Source organism: Macadamia integrifolia, chromosome 13, assembly GCF_013358625.1.
Source record: "Macadamia integrifolia cultivar HAES 741 chromosome 13, SCU_Mint_v3, whole genome shotgun sequence".
Classification (NCBI taxonomy): domain Eukaryota; kingdom Viridiplantae; phylum Streptophyta; class Magnoliopsida; order Proteales; family Proteaceae; genus Macadamia; species Macadamia integrifolia.
This window is the reverse complement of record NC_056569.1, coordinates 5,933,447-5,945,133: the sequence shown is the minus strand read 5'-3', so window position 1 is coordinate 5,945,133 and position 11,687 is coordinate 5,933,447. Positions and strand designations below refer to the sequence as shown.

The window sequence follows — 11,687 nt, the reverse complement described above, 5'->3', positions numbered from 1 at the left end:
AACTCAAATGGCACAAACCATTGCCGACGGTAACTGGCTGTTCGACTTCGTAGTCCAACGGGGTAATGGCATTAAGGGTCTTGTTGACTTGTCGACGGTGTCTGACCAATACATCCAACCTATGGAAGAAAGAATCAATAAAGAAGATGCAAGAAAACATCTAGCTCAACCCATCGACATTTCGGAGCTTGATGGCCCTAACCATGGAAAAATTGTTGAGGCTCTCACAAAGGCTGCAGAAACTCTTGGGTTCTTCCAACTAGTGAACCATGGTGTGCCGGTTGAGCTGCTTGAGAGTCTCAAAGAAGCAGCCTACGGGTTCTTTAATCAACCACCAGAGAAGAAAGCAGCCTATATGAAGGGGGTGAGCCCTAGCCCATATGTGAACTATGGTACTAGCTTTGCGCCACAGAAGGAGAAAACTTTCGAGTGGAAGGATTATTTGAGCATGGGTTATACCTCTGATGATGATGTTATGAAATACTGGCCAGAAGAAGTCAGGTTAGTCTTCCACCATAGGTTATTATCCTTGGATTAGAATTCAAGGCAGGTCATCTTGGTAGCATGACCTCATGACTGATGCATACATTGGTTCAAGAACTTGTAGCATGAACTTCTACCCACCATGTCCTAATCCAGACCTAACTGTAGGCGTTGGCCGACATTCAGACATGGGCACCCTAACTATGTTGCTACAGGATGGGATAGGCGGTTTGTATGTTAAAATGGAAGATGCAAAAAATGCCGAAAATAAGGGTGAGTGGGTTGAGATTCCACCAGTCCCAGGAGCTCTGGTGATTAGTGTTGGGGATAGCCTTCAGGTATGTAACCATAAGCGATCCAAAACTCAAAATTTGGCAAGAACTTGAAATGCAAGTGAATCAACCGACGTGTGACTCACTGAGTCACCGTACCGAGTCATAATTAACTATTGTTACCATTCACAAATAAATATATATATATATATATATATGTCTAGAACATAGTGTTGTTCATTACTTGCTTAAGTACTCTCACTACTTATGCTTTTCCCCTTTCTCTTCTCTGGTGTGGAAGATACTGAGTAATGGGAGATACAAGAGTGCAGAACACCGAGTTGAACTACAAACATGCAATTGAGAGTTTCATGTCCTATATTTTTTGGCCCTCCACCAACAGCGAAGATTGGACCATTGCCTCAAGTTATTGAGAAGGATGGGATGGCTCATTACAATGAGGTAGTGTTTCGAGATTACAAGAGCAACTTTTTCAACAAGGCTCACGCAAGGAAGAAGTCTCTTGATTTTGCTAAGATCACTTCGTCGTCCTAATTCTACATCAGTTGAGGATTCCATTTTCGCATTGATGACATTATGACAAAACTTTTATATAATGTGTATATGGGAAAGGGACTCCTCTACCCTTCTTAATTAAATAAAGGGTTGTATGTTAATTTGGAGAGTGAAATAAATTGCTTCACTCTTTTATTGCTCATAAAATTTATTAGGATTGTAATGATAAATCAAACTATCGGTTTGATTCATGACGAGCATTTATCTCTGTATTTGTTTTGACTTTGGCTGAGGATCCTACCGATGGTCATGTCGAAGATAGATCTTCAATGTAAATTACTGCAATCTTCTGTTTTAATTTGTTGATGGCAATGTCGAAAGTGAAACTTAAGATTATATGTTGGTCATGTATTTTGGTCTAGGAATGCCTAGACTTTAATCCTGTAATTCCATGTTCTTTTATATATTTTTTCTAATATTAAAAAAAATAATAATAATAAGATGGATGGTTATGTAATTTCACATTTTCTAGGATCATACCAAATATACTTTATCTTCTTCCCACTTTCCCTCCCCCTGTGAAAATCTCTCGCAACACTTATTCGTGTAACCTAGGCAATGAAAAAGGGGCATGATGCTTCAACGATGCCTATGCAGGGATAGAAGGATGGGTAATCTTTGACTTCACGATGGAAAGGGAAATGAATACTTCACTATTATTATTTTTCCCAGTGCTATGCCTTTTTAATCGTAGGAGGTCTTTTCTTGCCTCCTTTTGCTCTCAGTCGACTTGTCCATGACTTCCCCTATTACTGTTTTTTTTAGGTAATGATCGGGCCAGGGGGTGTCAAATGTCCAACATTTGAATGTGCTAATTAACTAATCAGGTTTCAAAAATCAAGATCGGATATGTTTGCATCGGTTTATTTGGATTGGAATTGGCCTTGCCATGTGGTGGGTCGAATAAAGCTGAAATATTGTGGCCATGTCAAGTTCCAAGAATCAAGATCGGATTGGTTGATGTTGTTAAAAATTTGTTCTGGGCAATCCAATATTAATTGATTTGGCTTGTTTGATCCTTATACAAAAACTAGGGTAGGGGCATTAAAACACTATTTCAGAGTCAATAAATTCCTTAAACCTACATCATTTTGGGTTTTTATTCTCTTTTCCTAGTGATTCATTCTCAGTTTATACATGTATTATATAATTTTTTTTTTTTTTTTTTTTTTTTTTCTGATGGGTGTTTCTCCTTTTCTTTTTCCCTGATCCTTTTGCCTATATTTTATGACAATGTTTTTTTCTCTCCCAAGAATAAGCAAATGAATTAATTAAATAATATAAAAGGATAAACGAAAATAACATCGAGGCATATCCAAACGAATAGTTTACGGAAATAGTATACATCTTACTAAATACAACATTACTCAAAAATAATTGTATGTAGCATCCTCTCTCTCATGAAAATTGTCCAACATGCTAAATGTAACTTGCCTACTTGCAATACCTAGTAACTTCTAGGACTAGTAAATATTAACAATAGTAATATATTACCACCGCAATAAATTGATAATTGGGGTGGTCTTTCATTATTGATGTGCATGAGTGCTGCCCCCTTTTCTTTTAGTGTGCTGATAAAAAAAAAAAAAAATCAATGAATTGGTGAAAATTCATGGGTAAGTTATATTTAAAATTTGGTGATCCTTATCAAATATAACCCACTCTATTATTATTATTATTATTATTTTTTATGGTCCTTATGCTCGAGTGATTTTTTTTTTTTTCAAATATTTGTTAAAACATTATGTTGATGATTGTATTTTAATCTTCTTTTTAAACTACAGTTCTTGCTTTGACATTTTTCTATTCCTTCGTGACCAAAAATAACAGAAATTTTTCTATTCCTCACATCATTGCAACCTTTAAAATATGCATATACGCGGTATTCATTCTAGCTTTGTCATATTTTTTATCCTCTCCATCATCCAACTTTTAAAATATGTATATAATGCACTGTATTTTGGGGGTCAAGCATCTTTAAGTATTATTTATATAGTCTAATAAGGACAATTCCATTTATGACTTTGTAATTGATCGATCATTTATAAAGGGGACCATGTCTAGTCTATCAGGACTGATTACTTAAACAAATTGATTACAGATCCTAAGATAAAACCCTAAAAATTAAAAGCCTATGAAGGCCCCCTCAGTCTTCACCCATAGCCATCTACCACTCATACATAATACTACAGTTGCACCCACCTTCTACCCATGGTTTTAAGTATCTCCGATACCGATACGATACCCTCCGATACGTATCTTAAATTTAGTCGGCCGATACGGTACACACCGACACGATACATTGAATTTTTTAAATCATTTCGTATCGATATATATCCTACAATACATATCGATATGCATCAATACACCACTAATACACATCGATACGATACGACATACCTCGATACGACTCTATAAAAAATATAAAATTGAGGTAAAATGTACGTTTCAGTATGTATTGGTACGTATCGGTGAGTATCGGTATATATCAGCACGTATCGGTGAGTATCGATATATATATATATATATATCGGTACGTATCGATACGTATCAGTGCTACGGTCATATATAATGGCCAATATGGGTAATTTTTCAGAAAAAAACGATTTTTTGAAGGGTTTTTGTTCCAAAGTTGTTGTCAGCCATATTTTTCCCTAACTAAAGTGGAAATCAAGGTTGGGAACAAGGATTTTACATTTATGGGACAACTACAGACCTTGAATTCTTAGTACGATACCCTCAATTTAGTGTTTATGCATAATACATGTTATCAATAGCTTTTTTTAACAAATTCTTTATGCAAAAGTGTTTAAAAAAATGTTTTCTATCCATTTTTGTGTGTATCTTTAGCGTATCTTAGTGTATCTCTGATACGATACGATACCCGCCGATACGTATCTTAATTTTGGCCGACCGATACGACGATCGATACCAATACTTTAATCCTTGCTTCTACCCCTTCAATTGTAGGCCTTTCCAAAATGGCACCAACATTTGCCGACGGCAACTCGCTGTTTGATTTTGTAGTCCGGCGGGGTAATGGCGTCAAGGGTCTTGTTGATTCTGGCTTGCTGACAGTGCCTAATGAATACATCCAACCTCTAGAAGAAAGAATAAGAAAGGAAGTTGCAGGAACATATCTAGCACAACCTATCGACCTTTCGGAGCTTGATGTCCCTAATCATGGAAAAATTGTTAAGGCTCTCACAAGGGCTGCGGAAACTATTGGCTTCTTCCAAGTGGTGAACCATGGTGTGCCAGTAGAAGTGCTTGAGGGTCTTGAAGATGCAGCTCACCGGTTCTTTAATCAACCACCAGAGAAGAAAGCAGTTTATCTGAAGGGGTTGAGCCCTACACCCTATGTGACTTATGGTACTAGCTGTCGTACAGAGAAGGATAAGGTCTTGAAATGGATAGATTATTTGAGCATGGTTTATACCTCTGATGATGATGCAATGAAATACTGGCCAGAAGAAGTGAGGTTAGTCTTCCACCTTAAGTTTAAGCAGGTTATTAAATATCCTACCTGGTATAATAATTTTATGAGAGAGGAGGGAGGGGTGGGAGGGGGCTGAAAGCCCTACTGATCTAGCCCAGGTTTCATGGTCTGAGCATGAACAGTATTTTTCAATTTTTTTGTTTTTTTAACCAGACCTGCAAAGCAGTGAACCTGGGTGGGCTACAGCAGGAATGGAGACATTTAACAAAGACCCCCTCTCAATAGGGGGAGAATTGGGTTAAAGTGGAAATTGCACACTTCAATGGTTCAATCTCTGGCAGGTTTTAAAACTGTGATCTTCACTCACATTGTTAAACTTTCCAATCTGCCCATTTTAGACTTTCCTAAGACTAGAGTTGAAATAACATATATTTATTTTATACTTCATGCCTTTAATCATCATTATCTTGAAATGCAAGCATTTGAATGCTAGGGAAGTTGAACTCTGCTACCTAAAGACAACATCAGAGATGGTGAGAAAGATAGTGGGGGTGTTATTTGAGAGCCTTGGAGTGAAGCTGGATGATACCATGGCTGATGCATACATTGGTGCAAGATTCTGTAACATGAACTTCTACCCACCATGTCCCAATCCAGACCTAACTGTGGGGACTGGCCGGCATTCCGACATGGGCACCCTTACAGTGTTGCTACAAGATGGGGTTGGTGGCTTGTATGTTAAAATGAAAGATGGAATAGATGCCGAAAATGAGGGAAAGTGGGTACAGATTCCACCAATCCCAGGAGCTCTGGTGATCAATGTTGGGGATAGCCTTCAGGTATGTAACCATAAGAGCTCTAAAACTCAAAACTCAGCACGACTTGAAATGCAATTGAGTCAAATTGACATGTGACTGACCAAGTCAATAAGTTAATTAACTACTTTTATAGAGCAACCCAATGCTCTATATTAAGCATATAGAGCAACCCAACGTGTGGAAGGGGCAAATTAACTATTGTTAACATTCACTACCAGTATTCTAGATCTAGAACACATTGTTCATTACTTTCTCAACTTTCACTAATTAAGCTTTTCTTTCCTTCTCTTTCATTTGGTGTGCAAGATACTGAGCAATGGCAGATACATGAATGCAGAACACGGAGTTCGAACAACAAGCACAGAATCGAGAGTTTCATGCCCTATATTTTTTAACCCTCAAGCGACAGTGAAGATTGCACCATTGCCTGATGTGGTTGAGAAGGATGGGATGGCTCATTACAATGAGGTCTTATTTCAAGATTACTTGAGCAACTTTTTGAACAATGCTCATACAGGGAAGAAGTGTCTTGATTCTGCAAAGATCAGTTAGTCTTCCTTAGTTAAAATGCCTTGAACCCACATCAGTTTGTATTTCCATTCCCTTTTCCTGGTGAATTATTCTCAAGTTTTTGGTGTTTCTCCTTTTCCCTTGTGTGACACAACAGTGTTTATGTCTCAAGTAAAATTAAACTTATTATATATAGACAACTTGTTCACATTGTTTGCGTCCCAGCCATAGTTAGTAAAGTCGCATATTAAATGCATATTCAAACCTTTAATTGAAAAAAAAAATTATTTAAAAAGAATTATTTTCTTCAGTATATTTCTATAGATACTATTAAGTTTGTCTTGAATTCTTGACCCGATCCGACATATTTTGGTGGCGACCAAAATGGGAATTTTTCTGAGATCTGTGATGGAAGTAGAGGGGTTGGGCCGATAAGCCTAAGATTGGAGCCCATCACTGATCTCGTATGGGGGTGTGGGGGCTATGCCCCCGCGGTATGGTTCGACCGGATCGACCGCGACCCGATTGGTCGACCCACGATTTTGGAGTATATATATAATGTACTGTTGCTTGTTAAGAAAGTTATTGTATTCCAAGGTTTTCACGCTGCTAGGGTTTCAGGGCGAGTTTTCCTCGCCGCTGCTAGGGTGTAATTTCTCTTCTGCATAGTGAATCATCTTCTTCGCCCGAGGACGTAGCATACCACCCTGGTGTGTGAACCTCGTTAAATCTCTGTGTCGTACGGATCTATTGTCTCTTTATTATTCGTGTTTCTTGGTGTTTGATCTTACAGATACAGTTAAAACACGATTTTATATAATATTGTATATTAAACACGTATAATTTGTGTTAAATGTATTACATTTTAAAGTTCGTTGCTTTTTAAAATAAAAAAAAATAAATAATAAAACCTAAAAATAAAGTGAACACATTTCAGGTGTTCACATTCTATCTCCAATAGAGTTAGATATCTTTCACTATGTTAGAAAGAGAGAAAGAGATGTGGGGCCGGCACCAAGGGGAGCAGGTCATGGGATCGAATCCTGTCATAGGCATTGTGTGAGTGTGTGTGTGTGTGTGTTTTCTTATTTATTCTGTACCCACCCATGGATTGCCCAGATGGTTAGGGCGAACTGAGGATTGTGTGGATTAGGTGCACGGTCTCAGGTTCAATTCCTCATCTGTGCATCTGCAATTTAAGTGGAGATCATAGCGGTGGGTTGCTGTGCTAGTCTCCCCGAGGATTAGTCGATGTGCGCGTAAGCTAGCCCGGAGACCTTTGGTTAACAAAAAAAAAAAGAGTAAAGACGATGATACTATATCAAAATCTATTACCAAATAAAATAAAGTGATAATGGAGGCTAGTTTTTTGGGAAATTTATATCCTCATTCCCTTGCATTTGTCCTTATTATATCTATTCTCTCGTGTTTCGTTTATTACATGTAAACCCACCCAATCTAACATTGTGAGAGGCTTTTGAGGATCAATCCGTTAAGTGGGGCCTTATTTCAATTAATACTCACTTTGCCCTTCTTTCATGTTTGTCTTCAATCTTCCTTCCAACGAACAGGGAAGGGAAACCTCTCACACTTTGAAAGAGATCAGCCATACCTATCTTCTTGGGCGATGAAAGGCAGCAATCTTCTCCAGCAAGAAAAGGGTTGTGTGCCTTTCGATTTATGCCCTAACCACTCTCTTTTAGTCTTAATTTTTCTCTCTGCGTCTTTATCGTCTTCTTGACTCCCTTCTTCGCTCGATTGATTCACACCCACAAGTAATTATAGTGGTAAGCTAAGCTAAACTGATTTCAAATCCCAAAACCGAAGTTAACCCACAGAGAAGGCCATGAGATGAATGGCCCTAAAACAGTGGGAGACCTTGGCAAAAACTCGGTGAAACCCGGAATTGGATATGTGTGTTCATCAAACCCGGTTTATTGATAAGACTGTTTAATTTCATTTATGCATGTCATTTATTTATTGGTTGGACTTGTAAGTTGTTCCATTGGTTTTCATCCAAAATTATTCTTCGCTAGGGATAGGAGTGAAAATCCTATTTATATGGTCGTTACATTGTATGTTACCAGAGACGTGATTCCAATATATAAAGGTAAGTACACATACTGTGTACCTATAAAAAAGAATTTGGTGAGAATGTCGGCCAGTTGTGTGAGAACGTGATTCATACCCGTCACTTGACCTTTGACCTGAGAGATTCTATTTGTTGCAATGTTGTATCATGTGTTTGGGTTCCTACCAATACCCAGATGGTCCTAGGATTGCCATTTGAGATTGAATTCAAACATTCGAGACAACATTTCCAATCCTAAAATCACTAAATCGTATTTTTTCAATTAACTGAATTAATCCAAGGGGATGAGTTCTTTCAATTGAACAAGGCGATTGTGGAACTTGCAAGGAAACCCAATGTTTCCGATTTCTGCCCCTCACTAAGATGGCTTGACCCACAGGACAAAAGAAGGGCTATGGAACAGAAACAGAGAGGGGCTTTGGTGATTGTTGCTGGCCTTGTCAAGGACAGAATTCGAGAACAGAGCTTGAACCAAGATTACAAGAAGGATTTCCTCGGTGCCTCATCAGAATTTCAAGGAAACAGGGAAGACAATGATGTAAGCCCACAATAATACCAGAATCAGATCTCAATAAAATGATATTCTTGAGAGATTACTCCCAAAATGCAGCAACTCCTTCACCACCACCTCTCCTTTCAATTCCATGGAAGTCTTGATCTCCTCCTCCATCTTCAAACCGATTTCACACCGGAAAGCCTCAAAACTAGAGATTCTCTTGGGGCTAAAGAAGTGTCTGGGTAGCTGAGAATCTGAGATTCTCCTAAGTTCCTCCCAATACTGTCCAAATGGAACGAAACCCATGGCTCTGTGAAACAGAAGCTCGTAGGGAGATTCTTTAACAGGTTGATCCATAAAGGCGAACTGCTGAGAATCTCTTTTGCAGTTTCAGGTCGGATTGAGATGAGGAGAGATAAGAGAAGGGAAGGGATTTTCTAGCGTCCCCCATGCAACTCCATTGGCCCTGTTCTGGATTACAATGGACTCAGGTGTCGGTGGAGACAGGGCAAAATAGTTTTTTCAATTTTGAAATTAACACCTCACTCACACGCTGTTAGATTGAATGAATTTATTTATATAATAAACGAAACACGAGAATAATTACAATAAGGATAAATGTGAGGGAAGATTGATGTAAATTTCTCTTATTTTTTTCATTTTTTTTTTTTTTTCTGGTAATAATAGACTAGTCTATTGGATTGTGGATCAAGTCCTCGAAAATGATTCTTGTACCACTAAAAATAAAAATCAATTAAAAGAAAAAAGAGATTAATTAGAGTCCTAGTGTGAATCAAACACAGTACGTAAATCATTCTTATACAAGTATCTAATCTGAACTCAGTTTATTGGGGGTGGATGTGAATTTCCTTTTGCGATCCACTTTCGTGTATAATGTAGAGATTATTTAATGGTGGGACTTTTACATTTTTTATTTTCTATTCTTGGTAGGAGGAATTTTACACAATTGGTTTAGGAAACTCAACCCATTAAAGAATTATAAAAACTTATCAATCATTAAGAGAGCTATCCAATCGTTGGTTGATAATCCTTTACAGCAGTGAGGGAAGCAAGGGTGTAAACACCTAGGCATCATTTGATAATGTTTCTATTATTTTTCTGTCTAGAAACAACAGAAACGGATTTTCCCGTTTTTGAAAACAAAAACGAATATTTTGGTGTTTGATAAGCCTATTTCTTAAAACGTTTTATGTAGACATAATGCCATTAAGGCTCCGTTTGATATCATTTCTATTTCAGAAACGATGTTTCATGTCAAAAACAAAAATTTCAGTTTCTGTGTCAAAATGCCGTTTTAAAATAGAAAAATGATGTTTGGTGAATCTGTTTCAAGGACAGTTTCAAAACCGCAAGAATGTAAACTCAAATGTTCTAAGATCAGAGACCAAATCAGACAGAGGAATCTTTAATCAAAATTTCTGCAACTTCAAGCTTATGGATTCCAACAAGCAACAAGAAGCCGATCGAAAACCCTAACTGTAGCAACGAATGGTGTTTTAAGATCCAAATCTGAATCATACTGTGTACTTGAAGCTGATGAACACAAAGCCGATGAACGACGAAGAACAGGGTGGCAACGACGTCTCTCTTCTCTGCAACAAATCAGGTTTTTCTGCTTTGAAAAAAAAATAAAAAATAAGGGCAATATGAGGTTGAAGAACAGAGAAGAAGGTAGAAGGAAAATATGAGATGCAGGGCGGCAACATTACATGTTGTGAAGAGAGCCAAGGGCGGCAGCGGCGTCTCTCCTCTCTGCGACAAATCAGATTTTTTTACTTTGAAAAAAAAGGGCGATGAGGTTGAAGAACAGAGAAGAGGGCAGAAGGCAACGATGAGATGCATGGCGGCGTCGTTACCTGTTGTGAAGAGAGCCAAAGGCAGCAGCGGCGTGGTGGCTTCTCTCCTCTCTGCGGCCTCTTTCGTATCATTTTTTTTTTTTTGATTTTTATTTAATTAACAAAAATCATTAATGAAAATTATTTTTTTATCAAAACATAAAAATGGTTTGGTAACTATTTGAGAAAAATAGTTTCTTATGAGAAATAGTTTGGTATCTCTATGTGTAAAATGATTTTTTGAATAAATGAGTGAAGAGATTCCCTTCACAAATCTGCTTTATAACTCTCTTTCTCCACTTTGGATTGAACAATAGGGAATAAGAGGGTTGGATTTCTAATTACAAAGCAAATGACTACTTTACCCTTTCATATTGGGACTTTAAGCACATGCTCATTAAAGTTCAGCACCAAAATAGTTGAAAATCAATTTTGGCCAAAACACATAAATGACTATTGATCTCTTTTTTGTTTTTATGCTTTACCATTTTTTTTTTTTTTAATTTTTAAATAGAACCAAGCTACATAAATGATACCAAATGCAGCCAAAACCATTTTTGTGAATGAAAATCGAAAAGAAAAATGATACCAAAGAGGGCCTGCGCAAAACTAGAGTGAAGAAGTGTTGAGAGAGAGGCGAAAGATTTTTATCGGGAATGATAGTTCCCTTTTTTTGTAAATTGGAACGAAACTGGGAAGACGGAACTCCCTTTTGGAGTTAAAGGGAGTTCTGTCCATTATCGTTTTTTCAGTTCTTTTTTTTTTTTTTTCTCACTTTTTGTTCCAAAAAAACCGAAACAGGCCATAAGTACACCAAACGCTTTTTTTGGGATGAAAAAAACTCCAAAAATGTTTTTTTTTTTAAACGATACCAAACGGAGCCTAAAAATCCCAATAGTAAAATCGAATGCCCATTAGGGTGAGAGGGTTCGGTTGCCTCTTTTTAGGTTTAAATAGTTGAGAGATTTATTGGACATAATAGCCTTTTTTTTTTCTCTCTTCTTCGTTTCTAGAAACGAAGAAACAATGTCAAAATCATTTTTAGAATTGTAAATAGGCATAAATTTTGATTTATGTTTCTAGAAACGGGTGAAGCGGAATAACTTTATCAAACATTTTTTAGGTTTTTTTTTTTTTTTTTTTTG

General features: G+C 37.3%; 1 pseudogene; it reads left to right on the top strand.

Moving 5' to 3' along the window:
• On the top strand, positions 1-6,255 carry LOC122058923 (annotated as a pseudogene).
• Positions 6,256-11,687: the final 5,432 nt, after the last annotated feature.